At 37.8% G+C, this 27406-nt stretch overlaps 1 protein-coding gene across 11 annotated transcripts in view; it reads left to right on the plus strand.

Annotated features, from left to right (window-relative positions):
* PLPPR1 (phospholipid phosphatase related 1) overlaps positions 1-27406 on the plus strand; it is a 538830-nt gene that overhangs the window by 189615 nt on the left and 321809 nt on the right. For all 11 annotated transcript variants that reach the window (XM_077912712.1, XM_077912710.1, XM_077912715.1 and 8 more), the window contains one exon: positions 5614-5707. The gene's annotated coding sequence lies outside the window, so the exon portion shown is untranslated. The remainder of the gene's footprint in view (positions 1-5613; positions 5708-27406) is intronic.

Below are 27406 nucleotides of genomic sequence, written 5' to 3' on the forward strand. Positions count from 1 at the left end.
AATTAGACAATGATATTTCTGTAAGAATAGTCATGATAACCATGTGAATTTACATCTTCATGTACTAGGGCATTCTGGTATATGAATATGGGAATATGAAGTTGTTGTGCATAATGTGGATCCCTCACCCCACATGAAGTTCTCAACTATGTAAGTCTGAGCAGACCACAAGCTGCCTATGATGTATTCTTGGCTAGGAACATATTAGATGCTCAATAAATACTTGTTGAGGAACTGAATCCAAAGGAAACTCATATGCATATTTGCATATCAGCCTACATAAACAATGCCTACCACAAATACATGCTTCCAGAAATGATCCTTCCAGTACTAACCTCTTTAGACCTGGAAGATAAGCAATGTTCTTTTGTTGGGCTCTATGTTCTGATGCCCACTTCTGTCTGTAAAGCTCTCCTCAACCATTTTAGCCAACATTGAGCTCTTTTCTTTCAAACACAGCATTTATCCTACTCTATTTCTGCCATTTGTATTTTTTTAAGATTGCATTTCCCAAAACACAGCAATTCTTAAAATCAGAAACAATGTGATATTATTCTCATGGGTTCCATTGCACTTAGCATAGAGCAGGCATTCAATAAAAAATACTATTAAATTGAGTTCTTGTTTTAATAAGATGATTGTTGATGAGCCTTTATTTATTAGATATCTCTGTCAGATATTTTAGGCAAGTCCCAGTCTTTCCAGATTCAACCAAACAAACTATGTCATTACTTTAAGAAATTTTCTTGTGACTCAGCCTTTAAAACACCCATAGAATAAGATACTTCTTCATTGAAAAGACTTAGGTATATTTCACCAAGGCTCAGCTAGGCATGGTTGTCAGTGTATTTCCCTAAGGTACAGTTAAAGAGAACTTTGTTATATTGCCGTCAGATACTATCGTTTGATGTTTCCTCAAGGATCAACTGAGCGTGATTTTCATATGATTACTTCAACCAATGAATACTCTGAAAAGAGCAAACTTAGCTAAAAGTGGAGGAAACAACTAAGTATTTTAAAATGCATTTACTAATTAACATTCCTAAAAACTTACTGTAAGTAATAAACTATTCTAGGTGCTTCACTTTAAGGGTTTATTTTTTCTTTGTAAGAGCAGTATGAGGTAATATACAAACAACTGATTGTCGGTCTCTCAAGAGCATAATTTTCAGAAATTATTTTCTGAGAACAATAAACATAATTAAAAAAATAAAGGCAACCATTAATAACATAAGTCCATTCATTGTTATTAATGTATGCCATGCCAGTACTACTAACATAAAACAGAAAGATAGTGACAAATGGATGGATCTAGAAAGTATTATACTGAGTGAAATAAGTTAGAGAAAGACAAGTATCATGTGATTTCACTTACATGTGGATTCTAAACAACAAAACAAATGAACAAACAAACAGACCCATAAATACTGAAGATAGACTTGTGGTTTCAGAAGGGAAGGGGGCAGAAGGATGGGCAAAATGAGTGAAAGGGAGTGGGAAAAAAAGCCAAAAGCACAAAGGGCTAATTTTTAGAAAATTGGAACAGTGTTATGAACATAAGCTAGAAAAACAAACTCAGAGGTTGTATAGCAACCTTCTTTACACTGGTTGAGACTGCTGAAAGCTACCAGTTAATCTACTACATAAGTAACACTCTTGTCAGCAATGTGTTAAAGACTAAAGAGTTTGGAAAATGATTAGAAATTCAAGAATGTCCTCTGAGAGTATAATAAATGTGTCATCAAACTCAATGCCAAACACAAATCTGTCAAGTAGGAGCAATTTCCTAGGTGATTGGGAAACTCAGATCAACTCCAATATGCCACATTGAGGGTTTCTGAGTTGTTTCATCAACCTAAATATGAGGCCACAACTAAAGTGCAGTTTTGGTGAAACCTATCAGGACTGCAAGGATGGAACAAAATTGAACAAGGCCATATATAGGAGAATAGATTGCATCAGAAAATAAGCAGCTTATATTAGATGAGCTCAAATGGGCTAACCTAAGAGCAAAGACAGGATAAACTTATATGATCACTCTAAATTATGGTCTCAAACCAGGGTACCTTGGGTAAATATGACAGGGAGAGTTCAAAAGGCTGAGGGAAGTCTCTGCATTTGTCTTCACAAAACAAATACAGTCTTAAGCAGTGGTAATGAATCATGTGTGACAGCTACACCCACACATGCCCTCAGTGTCCTCTCTCAAAGGAAGGTGAAATGAGCTAAAGATATACAAAGTCTTATTTCTACCTTAATCATGTATAACTCAGATAGGGATGATGGGGCTTATACCTTCAGAACGTTAGTCTTTAAACATGTCTTTTGAGCTACAAGAAACCTAAATATCTCGCAGGTTGGTTTGTTTGGTATTGATTTATTAAGAATATGAAGGAGCTTAAAACAAGAATATAAATAAATAATGGCAAAATTTAAATAAAGAATATAGGAAGGCAATAACAGGATGAATATAAGCATGTGTGGAAAGACAACAGGGAGATTTTATGTAGGTTGGTCTATTTGCTCCTCACTTGTAGTCCGATAGTGCAGGCCCACCCTCAGTAAAGCCTGTTTGACAAGTGACAAAAGGTGGTTGAAATGAAAAGGTCATGTGGATTATAACATTTAAAAGATGGTCTTTTCAATAAATTGTACTGGACTAAACATCCACATGCAAAAAATAAAATTTATACACAGAGCTACACAAAAATTAATTCAAAATGGATCACAAAACTAAATGTAAAATGCTAAACTATAAAACTCCTAGGAGATAATAGGGGAGAAAACCAGCATGGCCTTGGGTATGGTGATGACTTTTTAGATAAACACCAAAGGCATGATCCATGAAAGAAACAAGTGATAAACTAGTCTTGACATAAACAACAACAACAGCAACCACAATAACAACAAAAACTTCTGCTTTGTGAAAGACAGTATCAAGAGAATGAGAAGACAAGCCACACACTGGAAGAAAATATTTGCAAAATACATATCTGATAAAGGACTACTATCTAAAATGTACAGAGTTCTTAAAACTTCACAATAATAAAAAAAAATCCAATTTAAAAATTGGCCGAAGACCTAACAGACACCTTAACCAAAAAAGGTATATACAAAGCAAAAAAACATATGGAAAGATGCTCCACATTATATGTCATCAGGGAAATACAAATTAAAACAGCAGTGAGATACTACTATATACCTATTGGGATGGCCAGAATCTAGAACGCTGACAACACCAAATGTTGACAAGGATGTGGAGCAGCAGGAACTCTTAATCATTGCTGGTGGGAGTAGAAAATGGTATAGTTACTTTGGAAGACAGTTTAGTCATTTCTCACAAAACTAAGCATACTTTTACGATACAGTCAGGCAGTCATGCTACTTGGTATTTATCCAAAGGAGTTGAAAATTTATGCCCACATAAAAACCTGCACATGGAGGCTTATAGCAACTTTATTCGTAATTGCCAATATATGCAAGCAACAAAGATGTCCTTCAAGTAGGTGAATGTGAGATTAATAAACTGTGTTACATATAGACGAAGAAAAATTATTCAGCATTAAAATGGAATGAGCTATCAAGCCATGAAAAGACATGGAGGAAATTTAAATGCATATTACTAAGTAAAAGAAACCAATATGGAAAGGTTGTAAACTATATGATTCCAACTATATGATGTTCTGAAAAAAAAAACTGGAGATAGTGAAAAGACTGGGGTTGGGGATTTGGGAGGGATGAATAGGGAGGATTTTTAGGGCAGTGAAAATACTCTGTGTGATAACATAATGATGTATACATGTCATTATAAAATTGACCACACCCATAGAATGTACAACACCAAGAGTAAACCCTAAGGTAAATTACAGACTTTGGGTGATTATGATGTGTCGGTGTTGGTTCATCAGTTATGCAGATGTACCATTCTGGTAGGGATGTGAATAATGGGAGAGGCTATGTGTGTGTGAGGATAGGAGGTATGGAAAATCTCTGTACCTTTCTCTTAATTTTGCTGTGAACCTAAAACTGTTCTTAAATAAAGAAAAAAATCAGATAAGTTGGCCTTTTACTGCCTAAATCCTGAATCAAACTATCTTCTTTTCCTTCAAAAGGTAATTAAAAATCCCACAGGCAATAATCCCTTAAATTCAGGAAATCAATGATTTTTCAAATAAAGCTTTTCAAAATCAAGCTATACTTGAATAAAAAAAAAAAGAAGAGGTGGAAAAATTATTATTATTGTTGCTATTATTTTACTAATATAAATGTATTATTCTATAGTTACTACTATTCTGAAGGGAAACATAAAGAAAGACTTTGTAAATTGGTCAACTTAATTCCTCTGAAATCTCTTAGGGCAATCATGCCTTGGATTTCCCACCAGCAGATAAATTGGCTGATAGTGTTTCCACAAGATTACAGCCTAGTCAGATAATGATTATTATCAAGGAAGAAGGATTTGAGGGGACATAAATGAGAGGAGTTGAAAGATGAAATTACATAAAAAAATAAAGTCAATTTGAGTTTTGTGAATAATTCAGCTCATGGATTTGATTTACTTTGAGAGATATATTTACTTAGTTTTTAAGAAATGAAGGTTTCTTTATTTCCAAATTATAACTTACAAGTCAAGAAGAGTTGGTTATCTTAGCCTTCTAGAAAGTGGTGAATGCTATCACCTATGATGTTTTTAAAGTAGAAAAGAAAATGAAAATTAAATTCCTATCTCCCTCATTCCCTCTTTTCCTCCCTTTCTTCCTTCTTCTTTCTTGTTCTTCTTTTGTTCCTTTTATTAAATCAGCTTGCTCCTTTGGTGAATTTATAACTATTGAGCCCTATAGAAAACTGATAAAATACCCAGTTGGTTTATTTTTTTTTAAAGATTTATTTTTTTTAAGATTTTATTTATTTACGAGAGAGAGAGAGAGAGAGAGAGAGAGAGAGAGAAGGAGGCTTCCTGCAAGGAGCCCGATGTGGGACTCAATCCTGGATCCCGGGATCACGCCATGAGCCAAAGGCAGACACTCAACCACTGAGCCACCCAGGCGTCCCATAGCCAGTTGGTTTAATGCACTCCTTGGACAATGGTTTACTTTGATGGCCTGCTTAATGTTTTACCTATACTCACAACTGTTGCTCCACAGTTTTATCATGTCTATGGTGTGGCTACAGGACTGGGGGCAGGTCTTAGGGGAGAGGCCGCCTTGCAGACCATTAGGTTTGGGGCAGCTGAATACAGCTAGAAGGATGAGGGAGATGGAGCTTGTCTTTCTACCCCAGGGCTTTAAAATAGTACATTGATGGATGAGGTTGGATTCATAGAGTAATGTAGAACACTTCCCTATTTGGTCTGCTTAGGGCTTGTTTTCTCCTCACTATTTGTAATTTCCATTTGACTGTCCCAGGGTGGAAAACCTAATGAAAACACGTGAAAAATTCACTTTGCATTCTTCCCTACCCCATGACTTCCATTTTTACACTTACCTTCAGCTGTTCTAAATTGATAAATAAATTGGGACTGGGTTTGGCAGCATGTCTTTATGCTTAAACTCTTCTGGGTTAATGTGTGACTCTTTTAACATGTGACTTCATGGACATCTGTTTTCATTTTAGGATCTTTTGCATATCTGTCTGAAAATCTCTAATATTGAAGGCCATTGCTTAGGCTGCAGGTAATCGGAGGACCAGAACACACAAAAATCTGAAGGTAGTTCATTAATTTATTTATTCATTCAACACATATATGTTAAGTGTCCATTTTGTTCCAACCATTGTTATAGGCTTTTAAAGGAAAAAGCTGGTTAAAAGGATTCTATGTACAGAAGATCCAGTGTCAGGAATTGTTACTGTCATGGGTTGTACACATACTCAGTTATGTACCTGGACCCAAGACTTTACATCTAGGATTTGGCAGCCTCTAGGTATGGTTCATCATTTTCAAGGGTGCTTGGGGACTATATTTATAAGATACCAGATCACTTCCTTTTCAAAGTTTTATATATTTTTCCTTGGCTTATCATTTATTAAATTTCTTAAATGAGGTGATTTTTGAAAAGAGGCCATACCTTAAAATTTTAGCCAAAACCAACATTAACACATATATAATACAACTTGAGCAACATAGAACAGTATTTAAAACGATCTGGCAAAAACAGATCCTATAGTTGCAGCACTGAAAAGGTCTCAGTATCCAATTTCAGTTAGGGCTTCTACTACAAATTCTTACCACCACTCACTGGGACTGTCTTGAGAAACAGATTTGAAGGCCCAGGCCAGGAGTTTAAGAAAAATGTATAGCTTTCTTTACATAATATTACTAATAAGAAAAGATACCATGTGTTGAATATATGCTAATTGCCATGAATAAGTTATAATGTTACCAGCCTTAAGTTTGGAGAAGAAAAATGGGCCATTTTATAAGTCAGGAAGTTTTGCTTGTTGTCCTTCTGTGAGTAGATTTGTTAGATGGTTACACATAGATCCATTGGAGCAGTGTTGTGTTTGGGCAAATAGCCAAAATATCTAAAGATAAGTAATTAAATATAGTTTTGGCTCCAATGATCAGGAATTGAAAAAACTGCATTTATTTTACTGTCAGTCATTTGCTGTTAATGCTGGTTTTCTTTTTAAGCCACAAGAACAGGGGGGAGAATCCTAAACAAATATTGTTGGGTTCAGCTATCAAGTCCCAAACAACTGACAAAAATTAGAAAATCTAGATTCAGCCATACCAGCTAATAGGAATCCAAACCAAGGACTCCTTGGGGAGCATATCAAGATTTTGTGCATGTTCAAGTCCTTGTACCTGTTGGCTGGGGATTAGAAACGTCCTTTTTTATTTGTTCGACAATATCAGCAAAGTAGTTCTTAGAGTTTATTGCTAATACTGAGAGAAAAGTCATATCAAGATGAACATGCTGATCATCACTGAAATTATTATGTGTGTAGTGTATCTTGTCTCCACAGACAAATGTGATTGACTTAAATAATTGTGAGACTTTTAATTCCTTAACTTTAGGAAAGGAAAAATTAAATATCAAGTGATCAATTGTCACAGAGGAGGGGTATGCTGGAGTAAAACATAGAAACAAAGAGAACTTTCTGGCTTTCATTTCCAAAACCTAAATTTTTGGAAAGTTGTAAAGAACTGTAGGCACACATAAAATATTTGAGAGTTTGAAGAGAGAAGGATCCCTTTCTCCATCTCTGAAGCCCAGGTAAGAAAAGGTTTCCTTAGAAAGGAGTGCTGTGGTTGTGGGTGCAAAACACAAGGAAAATGAAAGACTAGAGATTTAGTAGGGAAGGTTTTGCAAAGAATGGTCTTGTACCCTACTCCCCAGCATAATCCTAAATCTGAGTCATCACTGCCCACTTGGTTCTGGAGTAACAAATCAGGGTGGATCTCAAGACTCCTGCTAGTAATTCTGGAAAAATACTAAACCTCTCCCTTATAAAAGGTGATGAACTATTTTTGTCAGCATAAGGGAAGCTACCTTTAACACAAAGCTGTCTAGAAAGGAGAAGAGCAAATTCAAGGCAAGTTCATTGAACGGTTGGCCTCGTGATTGACATCAAGAACTGCTGTTTTACATGTGGAATTTAAGAAACAAAGCAAACAAACAACAGTAGAAGAGACAACCAGAAAAACATACTTTGAAATATAGAGAACAAACTGGTAGTTGCCAGAAGGGAGGTGGTAGGGGAATGGGTGAAATAGATGATGGGGATTTAGAGAGTATTTATCATCATGAGCACTGAGTAATGTATAGAATTGTTGAGTCACTATATTGTGTACTTGAAACTAATATAACACTGTATATTAATTATACTGGAATTAAAACTTAAAAAAGAACTCTATATTAAATTGCATGTGAAGCCCACATTGTATTTGGACTTTTTATCTATATAAAATATCTCCTTTATTATTAATTAAGCCAATCTGAATTAGGTATTCTGTTACTTGGAATCAGTGTTATCTTACATGGTAGGACAATTATCATTTTTATGTACCTTCTGTGTATGTCCAAAGCTTTAGACATAAACTCTGTCTTCATATCATCCTGAAAAGTGAACATCTTTGGGGCGCCTGAGTAGCTCAGTCTATTAACTGCCCAACTCTTGATTTCAGCTCAGCTCATGATCTCAAGGTCATGAGTTTGAGCCCCACATGGAGCTCTATGCTGGGCGTGGAGCCTGCTTAAGATTCTCTCTCTCTCTCTCTGCCCCCCCCCATACACCCTCTCTCTTTCTAAAAAAAGAAAAAAAAAGGAAAGAAAGTGAATATCATCATCTTCATTTTACAAATCAGAAGGCCAGGGCTCAGAATTGTTGCTCAAGATGACAGAGCAGGGATTTAGATCTGCATCTATTAAGACCTAAAGCCTGGATGCTTTCCTCTTTTACCATACTCCAATTATGGAATCCTAGGTTAGGTATTTTATTAAAGTTCTTTGTTCAGTGTGTCACATGCTTTTTGGTGACTTCTCTTTGGAACTACTTCCAACTACCAATGTTTTTTTGAGGGACAGGCTATACAGTGTACAAAGCACATTTTTTTTTGCTGCTGGATCCCCAGAAAGGACTCAGGAAATACAAAATCAGTTATAATAAAGGATTAGAATCTATTTTGAAATAGACAAGTATTTAAGGAGCAGAATTGAATGCACTACATTTAAGGCCTGCCTTATATGGCAACATGAAGTAGCAGAAAGTGTGGGGGTTTGAGTTAGATAGACATGGCTAAAAATTCCAGCTTTAAGACATCTGGCTTTATAGAGTGGCAGATTAGATGTGCCTAGTAGATTCGCCACCAAAACTTCATTGAAAATCCTAAAGAATATGAAAAAATAACAAAATTAACAATGACAGTGACAGACTAGTTCAGAATCTGCCCTGACTTTTCACTGCATCATTGAAGGCAAAGGGCTTAGAAGCACTTTCTAGACAATATAACACGTGCTTCACCTAAAATAGTCTCTCTGGAGGGTATTGAAAAACCATGATCGATCTCCTCTCTATGTACCTACTCTAGGATAATGAAGAGACAGAAAAACAGTCAGAAAAACTTAGAGCCATTATACAGTTATTCATGAAATAACTCTAACCAGATGGAGCTGGAATCATCTCTTCCCTATTCTGTAACAGTTTCGCAGTCTGTCAACCCTCAAATGGCGAGCCGCTCTCTCTAATCCACGTAGTGAATACAACTGCAATGCTGTGCCTTCAGCATCTGAACGGATTCTAAGGAGGAGCAGTGCTAATCAGTCAAGGCTGTCTCATGACAAACATTGCACTTGGATTGAAAGACAAGTAAACAGAAAAACAACAACAAAAATACACAAACAAACCACAGAGGCAATTACAAAAATATTGACAAGGGGAAGACGCTCAGTAAATGTAGCGAGTGTGGTGAGATACCATTTTGAGATGCTAAGCTATTTTTTCCCCTCTGATGCGTCCTTTTTTCCTGTACCTCCCACCCCTGCCCCACTCAAGGAGCTGGGAAGTTCTGTGCTCCTTGCACAAGGCGGGGATGGGACAGGATAGAAGATAGAAACAAAGGAATATTATTGACAATATCTCCAAAAGCCTAAATTCTTAGGTAAGTGGGGAAGACTTTAGGCATGGACAACATGTTTAGGGTTAATGAAAAAGAGGTTTACCTTTCTACCCTAACTGGAGAAAGGGGGATGGATTGTTTCAGGGAGATGGCCCCTGTATTCTGCTTTCTGGAGGAGGTCTGGGCTTGAGAAAAGAAATAGATATGGAAAATTTAGAGAGAATGGGTGGGTCTTGGTTAGTTTGGCAGATTTAGGTGTCCCAGCATGACATGGAAAATCAGAATTTGTGTGCATAAAACAGAAGGAAAGTAGGAGAGAGAACCATCAGACCTAGAAGAGGCAGGGAGAGAAAAGCTAGTGATACTTTTTTTCAGTGGTGACCTATGCAGATTAACGACAGAGAACCAGAAGAGGAAACAGCTACCTCAGAAGGAATCTGCATGGACATATGATATTAAAAACCAGATTAGAGGCCCATTTCTTGTCTCAGACGTCAGGGCACTGTGTATGTCATTCAGAACATAGACACATCTCGAAGGCAAGGGGAGTGAACCCCAAATTACCTGAGATTAAATTTCTGCCATCTTATTGGAGTAAGAAATAGACATTAGGTCAAGTTATTAACAAAGTTATATTTATTATGAAGTTATATTTATTTATTCATCTGAGTTGTAAATTGAGATAAATAATTTCACTGGCTATAATGATGAAACTTTAATATTACAACCTTCATTTGGGTCCATTGTTTGCTCCATAAAGGGTGATCTTTTAAAATAAAAATTCTTAAAAAAATAAAAAATAAAAATAAAAATCCTTTTGATAATTTTATTCCACTTTCTGAGGTAACTGAAGATTCCAACATAGGTTATAATTTGCTTTAATAAAGACTTCAAACTTAAAAACTTAATTCAGGTGATTCAACATTTGGTAATAAGGATGTAATAATCAGAAAAAAATAGTGCAAATTTGACTTTGTCCATTTCTACTACTGTGAATCAAATATACCCAGTGGTGTAAAGTCGGAATTCCTATTAATGAAATACACTTGTATGCTCGTTCCTTGACCCTGGGCTAAATGAGACCAGTGGAAAGATCATTTATATAAGTGAAAACCATCTCTAAAAGCAGGCAGCTTTTAAGCTGTCTTTACATCAAAGTGGGTATTTGGAAAGAAGCTGCTTTTATAGGTCCATAGAACACTTTGATGTCAGTAGTTCTCTCCTTGAGATTGGAGAGAGCTATCAAGCCCCTGAAACCCCAACATCTCTACTGTTTAACTTACAGGTAAGTTTTTCAACTAACCTTGTGAGACAAATAATTCAAGTGATGACATGTGACATTTTATTACCATCTTCTAAAAATAAAAGAGGAGTTTATTTGCTGTCACAATTTCCAAATGACAGCACAAAAGAAAAAAAAATCATGTTTCCAATTTTTGTTTCATTATGCTAAAAGCTTCCAAAGAATATGTGCTGATCTTTTACATTGCTTGTATAAAGTATCACCTTGTGAATTCTGGATAGCTGTTCCCATCCTACTTTCCTTTACAAATCTTCACAAATATTTTCCTTGGAAATATTTTATTCAATTGCTTTTTTCATTCTGTAATTCTGACTGCTTCCTATTTGCTAAGGACTATGAATGATGATGACTTTGTAGATGACTAAGACACAGTCTTTTCTTCCAAGAGCTCAGACGCCCTTGGGGGAAACAAATAGGTACACACAGATCATTACACTTCCATGATATAAGTATTTGGATAAAGACTTGGAGTTGGCACACATTGCACACTGCAAGGCTAAATGGGAAAATCTCAAACTATGACTGATGGTGAGGTTGTGAAGTGGCAGGCAGGCCATGGGAACAGCCATGTTCACCTGTTGTATCCAGGGTTACCCTTCTTTCCAAAGGGGACCAATCTTCTCACATTTCCCATTCCCATGGGGCTGATAAAGATGTGTGCTGTATTCCCAGGGGCAGTATTCAGGACTCAGAGGCCCCAGTTTGGGAGAAGCCAGGCAGAGGGGCCCAGACAGTGCTAGGTAGGAAGAGTGAGACAAGTCATTACCAGAATCAGGGAAGTTACTGAGAATTAAACACAGCAGATGGACCTTCTAGGGAATTACCATGTGCTTTGTTTTTCACTGCTGTGGCTTCATTGACAAGAATTGAAAGGCATGTAGAATTACCCCCTGAGGAGGTTAATGAAGGCATAATATGACTAAAGCCCTGGCTCTCTTCACTTCTGGAGAAGGAAAACAACAACAACAACAACAACATTTAGGTAGTCTCAAATCCTGATGGCAACATCAAGATGTTTCTAGTGATAATTAGGGGCTGTTGTGGGAAAACTAGAGATAAGGGCCAACCCCTTGTGTTTTAGACCCGTGGTACTGTGTGGCCACTTGAGCAACATCAAGTAACCACAGACTGAGTGGCAGAGCTCTCCATGCCAAACTGGAGGTTCCATGGATCTCTTTTTAGAAGGAAGGAGAGAGAGTCCCTGGATGTCTGATACTGGACTTCCCATGGATCTTAATAGATGGCTCTCTAGTTGGTTATCAATAAGAGTTTCTCAGCCTTGGCACTGTTGACATTTTAGGTCAGATGATTATTTTTTTATGGGCACTGTTCTATGCACTGTAGAATGTTTAGCAGCCTTTCTGACCTTTACCTACTGGATGCCAGTACAACCTCATCCTACCAGTGTAACAATCAAATTTGTCTTCAGACATTGCCAAATGTCTTTTGGGGTCCCCCAGTTGAGAACCACTATTCTAAATAAATATGAAAAAATGGAAAAAAGGAAAAGAAGACATTATTTGAACCTGAACCTCGTAGAACAGGTCTTGCAATAATAGCTTTGTAATTGTTAACTCTCACATAACAAGTCATGTGCTGCAGGCATTTTGTAGATTTTTTGGCACAAACTGCTGCAGCAGTAATAGAAGACAGCATTAAGGATGCCCAAACAAAAACAAAAAGATTCATCCATGCAGGCAAGGTTGAATTTGGGAAACAGAGCAGAAGTCTTTAGCCAGATGGTAAAGGTTTGTACCAGGTCCCTATTGGGGAACAGCTGGACATTTATTCAACTCCCAAATCAATACTCCTTTTTGTTTTAAAGATTTATTTATTTATTTGAGAGTGAGAGAGTGCACGTGAGCAGTATGGGGAGGGGCAGAAGGAGAGGGAGAGAGAAACTCAAGCAGACTCCATGCTCAAGCCAATGCAGGGCTCAATTACCACGACAAAGAGATCATCACCTGAGCTAAAACCAAGAGTCAGATACTTAACCAACTGTACCACCCAGGCACCCCCCCCAAGTGAATATTCTTTATAACTTTTATGTAGAAGTTATCCATAAACCGTATGTGTGGAGTTTTCATTCCAGAACACTTGCATTATCCAGCAGCGTCTTTTGTAGCTTATATAGTCCTTGACTAAGGAATACTTTAGCTAGTTTTAAATCCTGAGTGAACCCTAATTGAGTAGTGGAGTCAGGTGTCTGATGTTTGGAATTCCTGGAGCAAAATCAGATGAGTTGTGAGCAGCCTTTGAGAGGGTCTTGCTTCTACTTTGCTTTTCTCTTTCTGGATCAAGAAGGAAGGAAAGAAGTGAGTACATTCATATCCCTTCTCTAGGCACTTCTCAGGCCTCCCTTTTCTTATTTCTGCTTTCCAAGCTGCCTGTTACATTTCTTAGAGAATCTTAATGGGACCCCAAGGGGATAGGAGCCACAGTGTTGCTGGGTCCTCACTGTAAGGCCCACCCTAGGCCCTTCTGAGCTGTGGAACCCAGGTTTCTCATGATGTCCTTCCTGAGGTTCATTCTCCTAAGTCCACATTTTTCCCCAACCAGGACATGTAGTTCTCTTTCTCCACTGTCACTTCTTCCCTCTGAATTACCATCACAGAATTTGGAGATGAGATTAAGCCTCAAAAATCATCCAGCCCAATATCTCTCCACATATGTGTAGACTAAGGACCAGAGAAGAGAGGTGTCCTACCTAAGGAATCCCAGCTTGAGGAGTATATATGGGAAAGAGGAGTAGGTATGAAACATCAGGAACAGGAGCATTTAAAGGACAAGGAGGCAAGACATGCTGAGAAGAGTCAGACATGTTTGAGGAAACCAGGCTTGAGAAATAATAGGGAAGCCATGGGAGTGGAGAGTGTCAGAAAGCAGGGAGTGGCTATGAATCCAGTGCTGTCAGAAGGGAAGATATGCTATGGAGAGGCCTTGGGACACTTATGTCCAATGGGGGGAAACCGAGCTGCAGGGGTTGAAGAGGGGTCAGAAGGAAACTCCAGAGTTTGACGATGAAGCAGTTTTGTCTTGGAAAGGAGGGAGAATTTCATTCTTTATTACCTGCCAATGTTCCTGAATACCTAGAGCATTTACTAGGATTCCCAGCCATATAAGCAACAGGAAAAGCTGACTAGTGAGCCTGTGAACAGCTGTTCTTGATTGCAGAGCCTCCTTGGGAACTGTAGGATTTCCGTGTGGTAGAGGAATGGACTGTGGCTGGCAGAGGGCAAAGGAGAAAGCGGTGACTTCGGTAATTCTAGGCCATTTCTCTTGGTGGTACACAATGAACTATCAGCTCTGTTAAGGAAACACGTGTTTTTGCAACATAATTTAAAATGTTTTTCCCCCCCAAATTTCCGTAGCTTTTGAGTAGCTGATGAAATAGACTATCTGCTACTTATGTGTGGCAGAGTTATTTTTCTGCCTGGGGGTGATTTTATTCTCAGGGGAAATGGGTGCTATTTCTGTAAATCTCAAACATTACATGCATCAGAGAACTCAAGCAAAAAGCTTTTATTCTCTTGAGAACAACCCAAATAGCTCCAGTTTCTTCTACCTCTTGTTTAAAGCCACCTCATAAAGTGCTATCACAAACAAGTTACAAGGATGAATTGTTTAGTGCTATAAAGTTTTCTGTGTGCAAATACATACACATATTGCATTTATATTCCACTTGTAGTGGTACTATACTCTCTAAGAGCACTTTAGGAGACTCAATATGGATTTTATGACTTTATTCACTGGAAACTAATAAATATAGACAAATAAGAAACCCACATGTTAAAAGGAAATAAATGATGGATATAAAAATTTCAAATCTTTCTACTAAGAGACTGAAATCTAGCCATTTGGTAATGGAATGTTGATTTCCTATTCGTGTTGTTTTTCCTCTTTAAAAACCAGATGGTAGTTCTCAAAATTCAGAGTATAAAAGGCAAAGCACAACTAGCATTTTTTTCTTTTTGTGTTAAGTGATAAACTTTACATTGGCAGAGTGGTACCTCTGATGGCCGGCTCATGATAGAGACTTCTCAACCATTAGACGTGACCTGTGCACCACATTCCCTTACAGAAGAGAATTAGGTCACCTAATTCTTCCATTTCAAATATCTTTTTGAAAAAGGTCTTCTTCCCAAATGAGCCTCATTTTTTTCCTTCACACTTTCTACAGTATTCCTTTTGCAAGTCCTTCAGCTGAGTGTTAGGATTTCATAAATATCCCCAAAGTGAGCTAGGGTAGGGGTGAGCTTAGGAGAGTTTAATAGGCCTACATGACCCAAACTGTTGGGCAACTTCAAAATAAGATGCTCTCTTTTATGCACATTCAGAATCAAACCTTATACGGCTGCATAAAATGTACTTTTAATTCCAGGCATTGTCTTATTTTCCCTGCGGTACCTATAGCACCTAGCAAAGTATCTGGCAGATAGGAGACTTTCACTAAATAATTCTTGAAAAAGTAGATGGAGGATAATTCTGTGGCCTCAAAGAAACAAATATTTTCAAAGAAGCAAACATATTCATTTTAGTCTAGGTGACTAGATTTTGTCCATTTTGTTCACATTCCAAGGCATTCCATTATTTGGCCAGATAAAAATGGGAGCAACATGTGGGCATTCAAAGGTAATAGTCATAATACAGATGTGTGGATGATGGGGCAGCAAGATCTGTCACTGCTGATGAGCAGGGCAGATCCAACTGATGTCTAGAATCCAGGGTGTCAAAATGATTCAACTTACACTTTTTGAGGGTTATGAGGGTCTTCTGTTGTCATGGGTTTAGGTATACATGATTAAGTTATACCTGAGTGACATAGAATATGTAACAATGGAGAAAGATTTGTACATGAATGGGTAAATGATCTGGGATTTTATCCCATTTCAATTCTTAAATTCCTGCTACTAGTATTTTCTCTGCCATAGGATAGAATAAAGGGAAAATCTAAAATCATAAAACCTCTTACAGGATACATATTCTTCATGTTTGAAGGCATCATTTGCAAAAATGAAATCAGGACAGCCCTGGTGGCTCAGCGGTTTAGCGCCACCTTCAGCCCAGGGCCTGATCCTGGAGACCTGGGATGGAGTCCCACATTGGGCTCCCTGTATGGAGCCTGCTTCTCCCTCTGCCTGTGTCTCTGCCTCTCTCTCTCTCTGTGTCTCTCAAGAATAAATAAATAAAATCTTAAAAAAAATGAAATCATAATGACTTGAATTGTAACACATGTGAGGACATACATAATATAGAATTTATAGCCTCCAGTACCTATCATTGGGGTGCTCACTGAAATTTAAAAAACCCAAATCAATTATTTACAAAAGCCAGTGGCTTAACATTCTTTCAGTCTTTCTCAATGCAATGAGATGAGTAATATGAAGACCAGCTCATTTAGTGGAATTGTTTTGTGTCCCTTATTTCAGAAGGAAATAATCTGACAACAACAAAAATGTATCACAGGGCATTGTCCACCTGAGTTCTCAGATAAGTACCACTTCATTTGACAGTGGACATTTGAAGTAGCCTTATAGATTCTTGGCAGGTATTCCATGCCACGAAGAAATTACTATCTATGGATTAAATTTTATTTCAACAACTATTTCAGATGCTTGTTTTTATGTAGCCATAATGCTCTCAAGTACACCAAGACAGATCCTATAATACTGTTGCTTGTTGTAGAGCTAACTTGGGTACACAACTACCTGGGGACTCCCTTTACTTGTCCAGCCCAGCTCAGCAACTGCTCTGAGCTAGTTTGGAGATTCTTAGTCTCTTGTAAACTGTAACTGAAGTAAAGTCAGTGGTGGAACTGAGGCAATAAAGCCGATTGCATTGCATCAGGACCCCTTGGGCTATGAGGAAACTGATTTGACAAGTTCCACAGGATAATGAACATGGGTATTGAATAGTCTGTCTAGCTGATTGGCCATTCTATCCTTGAATCTAATGCGCTGCCTAGCTTATGGTTGCTGCATATATTTGCAACATATATTTGTTGAGTACATGAATTCAGAGCTAAGCAAATTGGTGGTAAAGAATGAGCCAAAAAGAAGAAAAAGATTGTCCTCTACCCAAATAAGTTTGTTAAATATTAAACAAAGTTGGCAAGTTTCTTTTGCACTCTGGAGTATCTCAGATCTTTAGTATGTATTGTGAATTCTCAGGAGAAAGATTTAGCAAGGCAGTTTCCCAAGCTTTTTTTGAGTGTAAAACCCTTTGTTCTCAAAGTACTGATTAGCATCTTTCTGCAGTACTTGGACTAATGCATTTAAAAATCAGTATGATATAATAAGCAAAAAAAAAAAAATGTGCTCTACCTGATTTATTTTGCTACTTTTAGAGGTCCTTGGGGTGGGAGTGTGTGTGCGTGTACACATGCATGCACATGCTAGGCCTTTATGACAATTGAATGCATAAATATTTGAATGAATCCACAACATCTATACTCTATTTTGATAATAATAATAATAAGTTATTCTGTCAGTTCTGAAGTAAACATAAGTCTTGATCCTTAATCTGTCAAACAGTTGCAAAAACAAGATTGTAAGATTGTATAAGCACATGGGGTGGGGTTGTTCTGGTGTGCATTTGCGTTCAAAACACCAGGGAGTGGGATCCCTGGGTGGCGCAGCGGTTTGGCGCCTGCCTTTGGCCCGGGGCGCGATCCTGGAGACCAGGGATCGAATCCCACGTCGGGCTCCCGGTGCATGGAGCCTGCTTCTCCCTCTGCCTGTGTCTCTGCCTCTCTCTCTCCCTCTCTCTGTGACTATCATGAATAAATAAAAAAAAAAACAAAAAAAAACAAAAAAAAAACACCAGGGAGCTTGTTAATTTTTTTTTATTTAAATTCAGTTTGCCAACGTATAGTATAATACTCAGTACTCGTGTACTCTGCTCAATGCCCATTACCCAGTTACCCCATTCCCCCTACCCTCCTCCCCTTCTGCAACCCTTTGTTTGTTTCCCAGAGTTAGGAGTCTCTCATGGTTTGTCTTCCTCTCTAATTTTTCCCCACTCAGTTTCTGTCCTTTCCCTTATGGCCCCTTTCACTATTTCTTATGTTCCACATAAGAGTGAAACCATATGATAATTGTCTTTCTCCAATTGACTCATGTCACTCAGCATTGTACCCTCCAGTTCCATCTATGTCGATGTAAATGGTAAGTATTCATCCTTTCTGATGGCTGAGTAATATTCCATTGTATATACAAACCACATCTTTATCCATTCATCTGTCAAAGGACATTGTGACTCCTTCCACACTTTGGCTATTGTGGACATTGCTACTATGAACATTGGGGTGCAGGTGTCCTGGCATTTCACTGTATCTGTATCTTTGGGGTAAATACCCAGTAGTGCCATTGCTAGGTCTTAGGGTAGCTGTATTTTTAACCTCTGTTTTTTTATTTTTATTTATTTATTTTATTTTTAACCTCTTGAGGAACCTCCACACTGTTTTCCACAGTGGCTGCACCAGGTCATATTCCCACCAACAGTGCAAGAAGATTCCCTTATCTCCTCATCCTCGCCAGCATTTGTTGTTTCCTGTCTTATTAATTTTAGCCATTCTCACTGGTGTGAGGTGGTATCTCATTGTGGTTTTGATTTGTATTTCCCCAATGGCAAGTGATGTCGAACATTTTTTCATGTGCATGTTGGCCATGTGTAGGTCGTCTTTGGAGAAATGTCTGTTCATGTCTTCTACCCATTTCATGACTGGATTATTTCCTGAGTGTTGAGTCTGATAAGTTCTTTATAAATCTTGGATACTAGCCCTTTATCTGATATGTCATTTGCAATTATCTTCTCACATTCTGTAGGTTGTCTTTTAGTTTTGTTGACTGTATCCTTTGCTGTGCAGAAGTTTTATCTTGATAAACTATTTATTCCAATAGTTCATTATTGCTTTTGTTTCCCTTGCTTTCATAGATGTGTCTTGCAAGAAGATGCTGTGGCCAAGTTCAAAAAGGTTGTCCCTGTGTTGTCCTCTAGGATTTTGATGGATTCTTGTCTCATATTTAGATCTTTCAACCATTTTGAGTTTATCTTTGTATTGGTATAAGAGAATGGTCCAGTTTCATTTTTCTGCAGGTAGCTGTCCAATTTTCCAACACTGTTCATTGAAGAGACTTTTTTTCCCATTGGATATTCTTTCCTGCTTTGTTGAAGATGAGTTGACCCTAGAGTTGAGGGTCCATTTCTGGATTCTCTGTTCTGTTCCAATGGTCTGTGTGTCTGTTTTTGTGTCAGTACCACACTGTCTTGATCACAGCTTTGTAATACAGCTTGAAATCCGGCATTGTGATGCCCCCAGCTTTGGTTTTCTTTTTCAGCATTCCTCTGGCTATTCAGAGTCTTTTCTGATTCCATAGAAATCTTAGGATTATTTGTTCCAACTCTGTGAAGAAAGTCCATGGTATTTTGTTGGGATTGTACTACATGTGTAAATTGCCCTAGGTAGTGTAGACATTTTCACAATATTTATTCTTCCAATCCATGAGCATGGAATGTTTTTCCATCTCTTCGTGTCTTCCTCAATCTCTTTCATAAGTAGTTCTGTAGTTTTTAGAGTATAGATTCTTTACCTCTTTTGTTAGCTTTATTCCTAGGTATTTTATGGTTTTCCCTGCAATTGTAAATGGGATTTATTTCTTAATTTCTTTTTCTTCAGTCTTATTGTTAGTGTGTAGAAATGCCACTGATTTCTGGGCATTGATTCTGTATCCTGCCACATTGCTGAATTGCTATATGAGTTCTAGCAATCTTGGGGTGGAGTCTTTTGGATTTTCTACATACAGTATTATGTCATCTGTGAAGAGAGAGAGTTTGCCTTCTTCTTTGCCAACTTGAATGCCTTTTATTTCTTTTTGTTGTCTGATTGCTGAGGCTAGGATTTCTAGTACTATGTTGAATAGCAGTGGTGAGAGTGGATATCCCTGTAGTGTTCCTGATCTTAGGGGAAAGGCTCTCAGTTTTTCCCCATTGAGAATGATATTCACTGTGGGCTTTCTGTAGATGGCTTCTTTGATGTTGAAGTATCTATCCCTATACTTAGAAGAGTTTTAATCAGGAATGGATGCTGTATTTTGTCAAATACTTTCTCTGCATCTATTGAGAGGATCATATTGTTCTTGTCTTTTCTTTCATTGGTGTGATCTGTCATGTTGATTGTTTTATTAATATTGAGCCACCTTTGCATCCCAGGAATAAATCCCACTTGGCCATGGTGAATACTCTTCTTAATGTATTGTTGGATCCTACTGGCTAGTATCTTGGTGAGAATTTTTGCATCCATGTTCATCAGGGATATTGGTCTGTAATTCTCCTTTTGGTGAAGTCTTTGTTTTGGGGATCAAGGTAATGCTGGCCTCATAGAATGAGTTTGGAAGTATTATTTCTATTTCTATCCTTTGAAACATCTTTAGCAGTATAGGTGTTATTTCTTCTTTAAATGTTTGGTAGAATTCCCCAGGGAAGCCATCTGGCCCTAGACTTTTGTTTCTTGGGAGGTTTTTGATGACTGCTTCAATTTCCTCCCAGGTTATTGGTCTGTTCTGGTTTTCTATTTCTTCCTGTTTCAGTTTTGGTAATTTGTAGGTTTCGAGGGATGCATCCATTTCTTCCATATTGCCTAATTTGTTGGCATGTCGTTGCTCACAATACTTTTTTAAAATCGTTTGTATTTCCTTGGTATTGGTTGTGCGCTCTCCTCTTTCATTTCTGATTTTATTAATTAGAGTGTTTTTTCTTTTTAATAAGTCTGGCTAGGAGTTTATGTTATTAATTCTTTCAAAAAAAACCACCTCTTGGGTTTTTTTTTTTTTTCTCTGTTCTACAGTTTCTGGTCTCTATGCATAGAATTCCTCTCTAATCTTTATTATTTCTCTTCTTCTGCTTGAATAAGGCTTTATTTGCTGTTCTTTCGCTGTTCCTTTAGGTGTAAGGTTAGCTTGTGTATTTGAGATTTTTCCAATTTCTTTGAGGGAGACTTGTATTGAGATGTGTTTCTCTCTTAGGGAAACACTTGGCTGTATCCCAAAGATTTTGAACAGTTGTGCTTTCATTTTCATTAGTTTCCATGAATCTTTTTAATTCTTCTCTAATTTCTGGGCTGATCCATTCACCTTTTAGTAGGATGCTCTTTAAGTGTTTGAGTTCCTTCCAAATTTCAACTTGTGATTGAGTTCTAGTTTTAAAGCGTTGTGGTCTAAAAATAGGCACAGAATAATCCCAATCTTTTGGCATCAGTTGAGACCTGATTTGTGACCCACTTATGTGGTCTATTCTGGAGAAAGTTTTTTTTTTAAGATTTATTATTATTTATTTATTTATGATAGAGAGAGAGAGAGAGAGGGGCAGAGATGCAGGCAGAGGGAGAAGCAGGCTCCATGCCGGGAGCCTGATGCGGGACTCGATCCCGGGACTCCAGGATTGCACCCTGGGCCAAAGGCAGGTGCCAAACCGCTGAGCCACCCAGGGTTCCCCCTTGGAGAAAGTTTCATGTGCACTTGAGAAGAATGTGTTTTCAGTTGCATTAGGATGGAATGTTCTGTATATATCTGTGAAATCCATTTGGTCCAAGGTGTCATTCAAAGCCCTTGGTTCTTTGGTGAGCTTCTGCTGAGAAGATCTGTCCGTTGCTGAGAGTGCTGTCTTGAAATCTCCTACTATTAATATATTATTATCTGTGTGTCTCTTTACTTTGGTTATTAACTGGTTGATATATTTGGCTGTTACCATATGAGGGGTATAAATATTCATAATTGTTAGGTCTTCTTGTTGGATAGACCCTTTAAGTATGATATAGTTTCTCTCTTATTAAAGTCTTTGGTTTAAAATCTAATTTATCTGATATGAGGATTGCTACCCCTGCTTTCTTTTGAGGACCATTTGCATGGTAAATGGTTCTCCACCCTCTCATTTTTCCTTAGGCCTAAAATGAGTCTCTTGTAGACAGCATATAGATAGATGAGTCTTGCTCTTTTTATCCAGTCTGATACCCTGTGTCTTTTGACTGGATCATTTAGCCCATTCATATTCAGAGTAACTATTGAAAGATATGAATTTAGTGTCATGGTATTACCTACACAGTCCCTGTTTCTGCAGATTGTTTCTTTGGGCTCCCTCTCCGCTTACAGGGTCCTCCTTAATATTTTCTGCAGAGCTGGTTTGGTGGTCACACATTCTTTCAGTTTCTGTCTATCCTAGAAGCTCTTTATCTTTCCTTCTATTCTGAGTGACAGCCGCGCTCGATAAGGTATTCTTGGCTGCATGTTTTTCTCATTTAGTACCCTGAATATATCATGCCAGCCCTTTCTGGCCTGCCAGGTCTCTGTGGATAGGTCTTCTGTTAATCTGATATTTCTCCCCATATAAGTTAGGAATTGCTTGTCTCAAGCTGCTTTTAGGATTTTCTCTTTATCTCTGAAATTTTCAAGCTTCACTATCATATGTCAGGGTATTGATCAGTTTTTGTTGATTCTGGGTAGAGATTCCTCTCTCTTTCTTGGGTATGAATGCCTGTTTCCTTCCCCAGGTTAGGGAAGTTTTTAGCTATGATTTGCTCAAACATACTTTCTGGTCCTCTCTTTCTCCATTACCTCCAATCCCAATAAGATGAATATTATTCTTTTACAAACTATCACTTAATTCCCAGAGTCTGTCTTCATGGCTTCTTAGTTGTTTTTTTCTCTTTTCCTCAGCTTCCTTCCTTTCCATCAACTTGTCTTCTATGTCACTCTCTCTTTCTGCCTCATTAGCCCTAGCTGTCAGAGCATCTAGTTTAGACTGCATCTCAGTTAAAGTATTTTTAATTTCGGCCTGATTAGCTCTCAGTTCTGTAGTAAGAGAATCTGTGGAGTCTTTTTGCCTTTTTCAAGAGCCACCAGTAATTTTATAATTGTAATTTTGAATTGTATCTCTAACAGCCTACTTAAATACATATCCATTAGATCTGTGGCAGAGAGTATTACTTCTGGTTCTTTTGTTGTGAATTCTTCCTTCTAGTCCAGTGCAGAATGGCTGTATGAGCAAGCAGAGTCAAGAATATAAACCACAACCTAAGTAAAATACACCCTAGGCAATTCTGAAGAGGTCAAGAACCAGAAAATAAAAGAAAAAGAAAAAAAAAGACTACCAAAGTGGAAAACAAATTTTTAAAAAATGGTAAAAATTTTAAAAAGTGGGGGAGGGGAAGGAAATGTAGTAGTGGGGGAGAGAAAATATAGTCTCATAGACCAACATGGTGCTCTACTTGGTTCTGAGTGTATTTTAGTCTGTATGTTAAAAGGTACTAAATTACAAAATTATAAAACAAAACAAAAAAAACCCCAAAACTTATATATCTACAAAAATTACATTGAATACATTGAAAGGAAGCCAAAAATGAAGAATATATCTATGACATGTAATTGTAAAGATATGAAAGTTAAGAAGGAAAAAAGTTAAAAAGAAAGAGTTGATAGAATATTATAGTTAAGACAGGAAAAAAGAAAGAATATTAGAAATTTTTAACCTGAAAGATAAATGAATCATAAGGAAAAAACCTCGAGTTTTATATACTATTTTCCCTCAGTCCTGGAGCTTTCCAGTGCTGCTTGGTCAGTAAACTTGCTGTTCCCCTGTTCTTCTAGCTGGTCTTCTGGGGGAGGGGCCTGCTGCACTGATTCTCAAATGTCTGTACCTGGGTAGAGATGCCTCACCCCTTGCCAGGTGGCCCAGCTCTGGGCTCTGTGTAAAGCTGTTTGCCTGGTGAGGCCTTTGTTCCCTAGAGGCCACACCTCTCCCAGGTGAAAGGAGAAAAAAAAGGGAAAATAATAGCAGTTGCCAGATCTCCAGCCCCAGAGTCAAGAGCTCCCAGCATGTATGAACTGCAGTCTCTTAGTGCACACTGGCTCAGATCCTCCTGGGGACAGGCATTGGGGGCACTGACTCGTACAATATGAAGGGCTACTGGCATGGGAGAGCTTTCAGTATCTTCTGTGCTCACTGGCTCTGTCCATCCCAGGAGGAATGGAGTATAGCCTGCTCCTGTCCACTGCTGGGCCCTGGGGCAGAGAGCGTTCAGCTGCTAGAGTACACACCTGCTCTGCCTCTCCCAGATGCTGGTGGTGGAGGGTTGCTGCATTCCAGTCCTTTACAAGGGCCTAGGATGGCATCGGTCCCCTGATCCAACTGTGGTTTGCAGTTTATGGCACAAGTTGAGCTTTCTTCTGGGCACTCCTGTTTTTCCTATGTCTCCGGGAATATTGAGACTTCACCGCCCCTCCTATGATTTTGCCCTGTTTCACCACTGAGCACTTTTCAGGCAGGGAAGCAGGAGCAGATTTCTAAAGGATCCAATTGTACACCCTTATGCTGTACTGCCTTCCTGCAGTGGCTTACAAAGGTTCCTCCCCCGGATGTTTATCTTCTGATATGTTTGTCCCCTCTGTTTCTCTTCTCTGCACTCCCTCCTTTTAAGAAGCAATCACTTTTCTCTCTGTAGTGTTCCAGCTGTTCTTTCCTTACATCTCAGGTTGAATTGATAGGTGTTCATCATAGTCTGAAAATTATTAGCTAATCTTGGGGAACCAGATGAAATGAAGACCCTTACTCTTCCACCATCTTGCCTCCTCTCTGAGCTTGTTAATTGTTAAAAAAAGATTACTGAGACTCATCTCCTCTCCAGAGTTTCTGGAGGCAGATATAGGAAAGCTTAGGTATCTGCATTTAAAACTATCCCAAGTGATTCCAAAGCAATTAGGTCAATGGATAACAGTCTGAGTAATACTCATATAAACAATATCACAATATATCATGATAGTGGTCAAGTGTGTCCAGTTTTTCCAATCAGAGTTTTTCTCTCTTGCCAGTTCATATCTTTTAGGCATTTTACATTTTATATCTCCTCCAGTTTTGGAACAGATTGTAGCCTTCCTGTATTATGATATAGAGATTTATGTCCTGTAAGGACATTGGGAACCTCTGTATAGAAAGAAGTAAGGAAATTCTAACTCAGACTTTGCTGAGTTACCCATTTTTACTAGTTACATTTATGGGTGAGATCTTCTTATATCAGCAAGCATTGATCTTGTATATTGAGTTGGAAGCTGGAGGAATGGTGAGGATGGGAGGGATGCCATCCAAACAAGGGAGATTGGGTAAATCCCTTTGAGACTGGATTCCCTCACATCTGTCAAGCTGACAAATGGGCAGACTGATAGGATGGGGAAGTTGATGACCAGTGTCAGGCTCTGGATTGAAGGTATTTTGACTCTACCACTTAATAGCTCTGGGACCTCAGCATGTTACTTAACTTTTCTGAGCATTGATTTTTTTCTTTTCATTTGTTAAATGAGAATGACAGTAGTATGTATCCTACAGGGTTATTTTTGAGGTTAAAATGAGATGATTTCTATAGAGAATATGCCTGGTACCTGGCATTTAGTAAGCAATTAATATTAGCAATTATTATCTTGAGTGACAGTGGCATTGAGTGCCTCTGTTATAGTATTTGCCATCTAATTAAATCTAGTGATATTGATGATATTACCCTTAAAAATAAAACAAAATAAGAACTATGTGGTCTTACATGGAGTAGGCTTTGGAGCTCAGTGAATTTGGGATTGAACGTTAGCTCCATTTGTAAACCGTGTGAGTTTGGGGAAGTTATTTAACCCATGTGAACCCATCTCCTTACCTATAGGATAGAGTACCTAGGGATAAATGATGACTGTCATCATTGTCTTTAACTTAGAGTTGCTCAAGCAGTTGGCAATTGATTGTCTTTGTGGGATCAATTTAAGTTCCTGCATTTTTCTAAACCTCACTTCATTATGTTGAGTTCATTGAAAATATTCTCTGACTTTCCAACAACAATGAGAGAACACCCAGAGCCCAGGCCCATTTGGAGTTCCAATATCCATTCCAATCAGGGAATGAGTGAGAATAGGAGGCAACCATGAGGTGTGATGTGAAGAGAAACCAGGTTCTAAATCCTAGGAAAGGATGAGTTCAGGTAGGAAAAGAAACCAAAGTATAAGATAGAATTTGGAGTGAGGAGAGAAAGCAATGTCTGAAGCAAAGAAAGATTTGGAAACAGGGCAGAGGCAGGGCAGATTGAATGTGTCTCAGGGGCAATGTCTGGAAATATTTTTCAGGCAACTCTCTAGAATGAGAGGAGCCTTTCAGGAAAGTGCTAGATGAAGCCCTTGTTGGTGGAGAAACTGTTAAGAGAACCATGGTATTTTGGACAGTGCCAAGTAGTATAAAAATGATCATTATTCTTACTTTCCATATTATACTTGAGACAAGGGCCTGTGTCTAATTCAATTCTGAGTTTCTGGATATCTAGAATTAACATAGTAAATGCTTAATATGAGCATTGTCTACTTCTTGATTCTGATGGTGGGATGCACTGGGTCCTCTAGATTGTAGCGACAACTGAGAGTGTGTGTGTCTCTAGAATAGAAAGAACTCTTACCATGAAAGTTGCCACAGTAGAGATGGTCAAAGTCACTTAATAGTAAATTCCAACTTAGAAGGGATCTCATCTTGCTTTTTTTCCTTCTGTCTTATATTTTTAGGTCTTCTCTATTTTAGAGTGACATCACCATCATCCTAAAACCACTAAGCATAGAACTTATCATTTGCTGAATTTCTGTAGTAGTTTGTCCTCAACTTTAGTTCTGCTTTTCTTTTCCATTTACTGTAATAAAAATTTCAAAATAATGGCAGTTATCACTTACCACGTATTTACTCTGTTCCAGACATGGTGTTAAGTAGGACATACATATTTTTTTCACCATTACAATCACCTCTCCTAGGATCGTTTTAAATGTAAGTAATTCCTTTTTATTTATTTATTTATTTATTCATTCATTCATTTATTTATTTATTATTTATTATTTATTATTTTTTTAATGTAAGTAATTCCTATTTGCAATTACAAAGAGATTAAATCCTTGTTTCTGATTTGGGAATTGTAATTTTTTTCAGTATCTTTTTTTTACTACATTTTAGTGATGTTTGCTGAAGTCTCCTAAAAATGCTGCAGTCAGTTCTAAAAGTCTTTGGTGGTATTTGTCATCTAAAATTTTTCTTCTGATTTTCTCAAGGAGCAGGCTGTCTCTCTGGAGATTGTTCCATTTTAGCTTCTACTGTTTTTCATCCCTTTAATATTATTGGTATAATTTGTTTCTCATTTAAAGTTACAATGGAAGGAAAAAAATCATGACAATTTTCAGGACACTCAAACTTCTTTATCCAAACAAATTATTTTGTCTTTACATAAATGCCAACTTTCATCTGTAGTTATTAGATAAGAATAGTAATAGTTCTGAGTAAATATAAAACTATTTGAACTTCCACGAACTTGATTGAATTAAAAATTTTATTTGAATTTTGTGTCAGGGAATTCAAGTTTGTACCAGTATTGCCACTGTCCTCGGAAGCATGGCTGAGTGCAGGGCTCTGGACCTTCCATTCCTTTTCTGCTACTACTGCAAAAATCTTAGCATTTAATATTTACAAGATGCTTAAAAGCCACAAAATACCAC

Source organism: Canis aureus, chromosome 10, assembly GCF_053574225.1.
Source record: "Canis aureus isolate CA01 chromosome 10, VMU_Caureus_v.1.0, whole genome shotgun sequence".
In the NCBI taxonomy this organism is placed as follows: Eukaryota; Metazoa; Chordata; class Mammalia; order Carnivora; family Canidae; genus Canis; species Canis aureus.